This window comes from Mizuhopecten yessoensis, unplaced genomic scaffold (genome assembly GCF_002113885.1).
Source record: "Mizuhopecten yessoensis strain PY_sf001 unplaced genomic scaffold, ASM211388v2 scaffold2711.2, whole genome shotgun sequence".
NCBI lineage: Eukaryota > Metazoa > Mollusca > Bivalvia > Pectinida > Pectinidae > Mizuhopecten > Mizuhopecten yessoensis.
The window spans coordinates 2183453-2192226 of record NW_018485984.1 but is presented as its reverse complement, the minus strand read 5'-3'; the positions used below and the strand labels follow the sequence as shown (position 1 = coordinate 2192226).

At 35.3% G+C, this 8774-nt stretch overlaps 1 protein-coding gene across 5 annotated transcripts in view; it reads right to left on the bottom strand.

The window, feature by feature from the left end:
- LOC110445072 (NGFI-A-binding protein 1-like) overlaps positions 1-8774 on the bottom strand; it is a 58914-nt gene that overhangs the window by 13231 nt on the left and 36909 nt on the right. The gene's annotated exons all lie outside the window — the stretch shown is intronic.

The following is an 8774-nucleotide window of genomic DNA, read 5'->3' as shown; positions in this document are numbered from 1 at the left end:
CACTTATCAGAATCTGTGGCCCAGGTAAGTTTAAAACTAACAGCACTTATCAGAATCTGTGGCCCATGTAAGTTTAAAACTAACAACACTTATCAGAATCTGTGGCCTAGGTAAGTTTAAACCTAACACACTTATCAGAATCTGTGGCCCAGGTAGGTTTATAACTCAGATCTCAAAAGAATAAGTTAAAACTTACATTCATTTCAACTACGACTACTAATGTTGAAATAGCGGTCTTGAATTGACACAAGTACAGTTAAGTGCAAAAATATTGACACTTTATCAGAATCTTTGATCCATGTAAGTTTATAACTAACAACACTTTTCAGAATCTGTGGCCCAGGTAAGTTTATAACTAACAACACTTATCAGAATATGTGGCCCAGGTATGTTTATAACTAACACTTATCAGAATCTGTGGCCCAGGTAAGTTTCCAACTAACAACACTTATCAGAATATGTGGCCCAGGTAAGTTTCCAACTAACAGCACTTATCAGAATCTTTAGCCCAGATAACAAATCTTTGATTCTGTGTAAAACTATAAGTAACACATGGAGTATTCAGACCAGTTAAGGTCCCAACACTCTGTACTTTTACACTCATCTTGATTCTTACTCAACTGTTTTTGTTTTCCACTTAATTCACTATGCCCAGTTATATTCTCCAGATGCCAGTTTGTGTTTGTTTCCTTTGAGGGAGTTTTTTATGAACAGGTTCTCCAGTGTTCTCAAGTCAACATAACATTTTTACTCTAAGACACTCTAGTTCTACAGTTAAAGAGAATGGGTGCATAGTTGAATATAATTGAGGCACAGAGTCATAGCTTAAGATACTCTAATGCTTGAGACAAGGCATTACACCTCAGGCAAGGAGTTACAGCTGAGTCGTGAAGGTACAGCAAGACATTAGGAATTACAGCAAGACCAGGAGTTACGTACAGCTTTTGACCAGAAGTTTAAGCTGAGACAAGAAATTACACCGAGACAAAGAGTTTCACCTCAGAAAAGGAGTCAAAGAGATAACAGCTGGGATAAGGAGTTACACCTTGTCACAAGGAGACACACCTTAAGACAAGGAGTTACTGCTTCAGACAAGCGACACAATTTGAGACATGGAGTTACACCTCAGACAAGGAGTCAAACAGTTACAGCCGAGTCAAATGCTACAGCAAGACATTAAGAATAACAGCTGAGATAAGGCTTCAGACAAGCTACACATTGAGACATGGAGGAGTTACCGCTTGAGACAGGAAGCTACAGCTAAGACCTGGACTTAACCAGAAGTAACATTGGAGTAACATCTTGAGGGCGGTCCGGTCGCACATTTGCCTTTCACCAAGCGGCAGGGGTTTGATTCCCCGATCAGACATGAAAGGGTATATGGGGTCACCTGCCTGACCACGTGAGTTTTCTCTGGGTACTCCAGTTTTCCTCCCACTGAACACTATTCAACAAACTAGTCTGATAATCTTAAAGCGTACGGAATAAAGATTAAAAACTTGTAATAAGTGTAAAATCTAGGAACTAAATAGCGTTTTTTGCCCTCAGTTAACCAACCATGTAAGGACCCTGTACCGATAATAGCTACAAATGTACAATGACATAACCCTTAAAAGACTTGCATAATTCCATATCATTATTATTGAATTGGTGGGTTGGGTTTTTATAGTTCAAGTCTGATAGATATGCCTTACATAAGTTTCTCATAGGATAATTTACAGTCTGAACTTTAAGATCTTATATCACTTATGAACAGAACAGGAAGTCCCTTCACTTTTATAAGGGAAATCACAAAAATATCACTAATTTCAGAGTGAAAACTCAAGTTACATAAGAACAGTAAAAGGTAAAAAAAAAAAAGTAAAAAAAAAGGTCATGTCAGTTACGAAACGAAAACCTAGGCAACCTTGTGTCCTGTCATTGTAACAGTTCTCTAAACAATTCTAACTAGAAAATGTCTGTAAAACATGAATTCCCCCGTCGCTATGTGAAATTAGTTTCAGTGTTTGATAATTTTCTATAAATAGTTACAACAACTTTGATTTTGACAACTCAAAATATGTACGTTATTTCATGTTTATAAATGGAGAAATTAAGAGAGCTTTTTCTATGAATAGCAACATGAAGTCTGTAAAACTTGAATCAAAATCACATATAACAAGTGACCTTGGCCTTGATCTTCGAATCCTGAAACACAGAGATATCCGAGGTTTCATCATACCTGACCTTTGTATAAATTTTTATAAAATTTCCATCATGAAATAAAGTTGATAGACTGATGTCACTGAATTGGTTTTTGATTTTCTATAAATAGAAAAGGTGACCTTGGCTTTGAATTTGATATCTGGGAACATGATCCCATCCGAGGTTATTTCTCATACTTGAAATCTGTATAAATTTGATGAAAATCTGTTAAGAAATTAAGTAGCTAGAATAAGGAAAATGAACCAGTTAATGATTTTCTATATACAGCAACAGTGACATTAGCCTTGACCTTGGAACATTAAAACCCAAATATGTGAGATATTCTCATACTTGACCTTCGTATAAAGTTTGATCAAAATATGTCAAAAAATGAAGTTGCTAGAGTGTTTACATGGAATTGCGACAGGATGCGACATGACAGGACAGAATAGGACGGGACGGGACGGGACGGGACGGGGGACGGGACGGGACGGACATGGGCAACACTATATGGCCCCAATTTTCTGGCGGAGGCATAACAAAACTAACAAGAGCTGTTTGAGAACCTACATGTGTATGCATGTTATTATTATACTGCAACTATCAATAGAAACACATGTATAGTAAAACGTTGATAAAGTGCCTGTCATTTTATTTGCCACCTCACTTACCACCAGCATATTTCAAGGACTGTTAAATGTGTAGAAACATCTATGTGAAGTGATTGTTAAGAAATTAACAAAGTCAAATAAATCTGTTTTTGGACGCTTAAATATGAAAACATGGTTCAACACATTGCTTACACTCAATACATGTACTTCAACCTTATTATAGACAACAGCCTTTTGTTAGTGGTGGTCCAACACTACCCAAAATAAATTGTCAAAAAACTGTAACCTGAAGCTTGCCATAAAACTTTAACCAAGTCCAATGAAGCTGTTTTTGGGCCATAAAATATGAATATATTGTCCAGAACATTGCTAACACTCCATATAAATACTTCAACCTTATAATAGACTTGAACCTCCCAAGGTGGGACGCCGGCGCCGGGCTGACTACGTTAGCCCTCCTATTCTTCGAATAGGCGAGCTAAAAAGCATACATTTCTAGGTAGACACTTATAATTCACTGGCCCGAAAAAAATTCTCCTAGCCAAACAACTACAAAATGGATCAAGCTGAGAACAAAACATGATCTATATATATATCACATTAAAGCATGGATAGTTTCCTTTTGAAATTAAAATTTCTTTTTACACAATTATTAAGCCCAACTGAATGCCTTTAAAATGATTGAATCTTGAAAAAAAAAATGTTTTAGGCACTGGATCCAGTATTAGAAAGCATCGAAATAAACAAGGCGGATAGCACGACTATTGCCGACTTTTGGAGAGATGAACTTTATTTCTGTACCCAACATGCTTAAATGCTTAGGTCAAATAAGAGAGAATGATTTGCAACAAAGAGGGCCAGTTTGGTGGTAAGTATGGACTTAGGTTGTGCCTACATATATGTACATTTAACTTTAATGAAAAGCAACAAAACATCTTGCATCATCAAGACGACGTGAATGACTGTGTTCTGATGGCTAATTTAGGCAAAAGTTTTAACATCATAAAAAAAAATCAGTAGCCCTGGGCTAGTATGCCTCTTAGTTTCACTAGCCCAAGCTGAACATCTGGTAGTGGATCATTACTCCCCGGACTCCTTTTTTCTTCATTATTATATATTTTCAGGTCCATTCTTTGGATCATATTTCAAACCAGTAGCAAGTGTTAATCATGAACCTGAATGTTGGGACAATAATAAGACATTAAGTAAGTTTAACCCTTTCACCACTGTAGACCATAATGAACTCATCCAGATCAATGCATCTACTTAAGTTGCATAGGGGTGAAAGGGTTAATGGAAGAATGAACAGGCCAATGGTTGGAGGGAAGACAGTATAGGTGGATACACGATGTAAACTTGGAATATGAAGGTATTACAGGTAAACAAATGAAGAAAATTATGTTGAGAACTCGAGATCTCAGGATTTCATAATTTCACATAGACAAAAAAAGTCTGAAGTAGAGAAAGAAAATGAAGTAATATTTGTATGACAATCTGGTACTATGTGATTACATCACACAAATTGTACCAATCTTTTACGTACCTGACTGCTCAAAGCTATCTTTTCAAATATGTATATAGATTTTAAATAAGGGATTCTTTGATGAAGAAGAAGCATAAACGTAGATAAAAAAAATCCCAGACGCACAAAAAATATGACTAGGTTTCTGCACTATTTAACAAAATCATCGGAGCAAATCAAGGGGTAAAACCTAACACAACCTACCTTACTTTTTTTCTAAATCTGGCAATAAAAGTTAAAGTGTTTGCAGTCAGAATCGTGAGAACAGGTATTTATTTCTTGTCAGCTATGAGTCCAAGGTCGAACAAGATGTAACTTCATATACACCTAATAGGAACAGTTCTGTGTAAGCATTGCTATCATACACACTTAATAGGAACAGTTCTGTGTAGGCATTGTCATCATATAAACTTAATAGGAACAGTTCTGTGTAAGCATTGCTATCATATACATTTAATAGGAACAGTTCTGTGTAAGCATTGCTAACATATACACTTAATAGGAACAGTTCTGTACATTTGTAAGCATTGTCATCATATACACTTAATAGGAACAGTTCTGTGGAGGCATTGCTAACATATACACTTAATAGGAACAGTTCTGTGTAAGCATTGCTAACATATACACTTAATAGGAACAGTTCTGTGTAAGCATTGTTATCATATACACTTAATAGGAACAGTTCTGTGTAAGCATTGTCATCATATACACTTAATAGGAACAGTTCTGTGTAAGCATTGCCATCATATACACTTAATAGGAACAGTTCTGTGTAAGCATTGCTAACATATACACTTAATAGGAACAGTTCTGTGTAAGCATTGCTATCATATACACTTAATAGGAACAGTTCTGTGTAAGCATTGCCGTCACATACACTTAATAGGAACAGTTCTGTGTAAGCATTGTCATCATATACACTTAATAGGAACATTTCTGTGTAAGCATTGTCATCATATACACGAAATAGGAACAGTTCTGTGTAATCATTGCCATCATATACACTTAAGAGGAACAGTTCTGTGTAAGCATTTTCATCATATACAATTAAAAGGAACAGTTCTGAGTAAGCATTGTCATCATATACACGAAATAGGAACAGTTCTGTGTAAGCATTGCCATCATATACACTTAAGAGGAACAGTTCTGTGTAAGCATTTTCATCATATACAATTAAAAGGAACAGTTCTGAGTAAGCATTGTCATCATATACACGAAATAGGAACAGTTCTGTGTAAGCATTGTTATCATATACACTTAATAGGAACATTTCTGTGTAAGCATTGTCATCATATACACTTAATAGGAACAGTTCTGTACATTTGTAAGCATTGTCATCATATACACTAAATAGGAACAGTTCTGTGTAATCATTGCCATCATATACACTTAATAGGAACAGTTCTGTGTAAGCATTTTCATCATATACAATTAAAAGGAACAGTTCTGAGTAAGCATTGCTATCTTTCTATCAATAGTTGGAACAGAGTATTGTCGCGTGCTGATTGGCAAACAAAGTAGTACATTTATGTACTTTGAAATTCTAACAAACACTTCAATTTTATACCACAATTCAGTATCACTTCAATTGCGTATGATATGTCTAAAGGGTGATTTAAGTTTATCAATGGAACTCTGAACTGAAAGTTAAGATTTGAAATTGTTTCAATTTTCACACGGAACAAATTTCGTGCATGGATAAATACAGTGAACACTGTAAATCCGACCTTGCCCTCCATGAGGGAGTTATTTTTGGAAGTTAATTCCAACTTTTCTCTTTGCTCATTTTGTGAAGAATCCAGACGTGATTTTATTTGTTGATTGTATGGGAATCTGACTACAGTCGGTAGATTCTGTAACAGTCTCGATATTTGACATGACGTCAGAAACTGAGGAAACCGTGGCTGCGATATGCGTGAAACTGATAGTGTTTGAAGTGAGTAATCTTGCGATGGAGCACAGGGGTTCGTTACAAATGTCTGAAATGTTTATGTGTGCTGTGACTCATATCAGTAGGTCTGTAACATATGTGTCAGTAGGTCTATTGAATGTGTATTTCAGACAATTGTACCCTGTTGATCAGTGCAGTGTAACAGACGATATTTCTGATAAATTGCATGAGTGTTAAAATTGTTTCCATTGCCGGCATTGGTGAGTTCAACCAATGTGCATTTTGTACGATATTGCAGACATTGGTCTTGTTTTTGTTGTAATAAAAGTATTTTTTCTTTTCTTTTTTCTATTGCACATAAATTTACAATGACATTGTCAAGTCTCACAATGCCCAGCGATATTTCAGCAGCCGTCATATTTATTTACATTGGATATTGTAGTTTCTGGTCAGTGTTGTATTAATACGCTAAGAATTGTGTCTCGTGATGCATGCTAATTAAAGTTCCATCAACGACACAGCTTTCAAAGAGGCTATATAGTGACAATGCCATGCAAATGTAAATATATACATTTAATAGGAACAGTTCTGGGCAAGCATTGCTAACATAAAGCTTGTGCTCAGACAAATATCCAGTTATTGTCAAGTATCTGTTATTATCAAGTATAAGCTTATGTCAAATGCAAGTACCAGTTATTATCAAGTACCATTGATTGTCAAATGCCAAGTACCAGTTATTATCAAGTACCATTGATTATCAAATGTCAAGTACCAGTTATTATCAAGTACATACTCTTTATCAAGTACCTGTTACTGTCAAATATCAATTATTAAACCTGGTTATTATTGAGTGTAAGTTGTCAAGTTCTTATTTCTTAAGTATTGGTTCTTATCGAGTACCAGTTATTATCAAGTACCAGTTATTATCAAGTACCATAATTTTTGAGTATCACTTTTCTGTAAAATATTCACTAATTTGTTGACAAGTCTGGATTAGATGCCCAAGTTTCGATGTAACATACCACACAATGGTGAATGGTTCAAAGTGCTAGATTTCACATTGCTATAGGGATCATTCAAACCAAATGTATAAGCAAAACTGTGCAAACACCAATAGTATTTTCAATGCTGCAAAATGACAACAAATAAATTTAGTTTACAATCTTTTTTTCACATGTCATCTTTCTGTGTAGAAATTGTATGTACCAAGACATGGATACAACCATTCATCTTTAGCTAATACTCAAATTAGACCTCTTCTTCAGATGTCATTAACGCATAAAATGCAGGTCAAATTTGGTAAGTGTTTTCCATGCAGCAATCATTGTAACCTAGGTATGGGGTTAACGTGATAGGAAGGAAGTTCCTGAACTGTAAAAGACAGATAAAATGAAGCACCTGCCACATGAGTTTCGTAGAGTGAACTTAGCTTCATCAGTGACGCAAACATTGTCCATGTAGCATCTATATATAATGTAGCTAGTTATTTAATTATGGACTTAATGTTTCATGATGCTTTTTTCACTGAAGTGTAAAATGTAGGTCAAATTAAGCATCCACAAAATGCATTCAATAAAAAAAAACCAGCTGTTTCATTGATGAAACTATTATCCATGTAGCGCTTGTAAATGGTGTAGATGGAATATTAATTCACTGAGGTATAAAATGTAGGTAAAATTCAGTATGTGCAACATGACTGCCGATACAAGTATTATCAATGCAGCACATGCAGTTATGTTCCATGACCAATGTGTTTGTATGAGGACTGTTTTTCACTGGAGTGTAAAAATGTAGGTCAAATTCGTCATCCACGATGCGCATTCAGCAGAGTGACTCTAATTGCATCATTGATGCAAGTATTACCCACTTACCATCTACAGTACATCAGTATGGACTCAACTAATTTGCTTAGTGTGATATGTGAAGGAATGTTTAGTGAAGTCAATGAAGCAAAATGTAGGTCAAATTCATAATCTAGAACACACCTTCAGTGGAGTGATTGAGGCCGGTCACGCATACAGTTTAATACCAAGATATGGACCTATTATCAGATTTCTTAATTTCATATATGGGGGATATAAGAAGGTACCCGAAGTAAAAAATGTAGGTAGAATTTAGCATCTGCAACATGTCTTCATTTAAATAACCCAAGCTGCAATATTTATGCAGGTATTATCTCCATTAAGCACTGATAGCTACCTAGATATGAACTTTATTTTTCTTAATTTGATATACGAGGTTTATAAGGCAGTTTGATTTCATTTTGTTTAATGTCCTACTTACAGCAACCGATTTTTTTTCATATGCATAACCTGTCTGCTAGTGTGCACAGATATTGTAACTGGCAAACAAATTTGGTTACATACACATTCTAATAATGTTAGTTTTGAAGAAGAGTAGCAAATTCAAACACATCACAGACATTTTTTTAAATCGTATTGAACATTTGGAAAATTAAGTTTCTCCAAGGAGTGGTGGTTGTTATTATATTAATTCGACTAAATTAAAGAAAAGGCAAACAGAGGCTCACAATCATTTGCAACCTCCTCCTCCTCCTCCCCTCCCC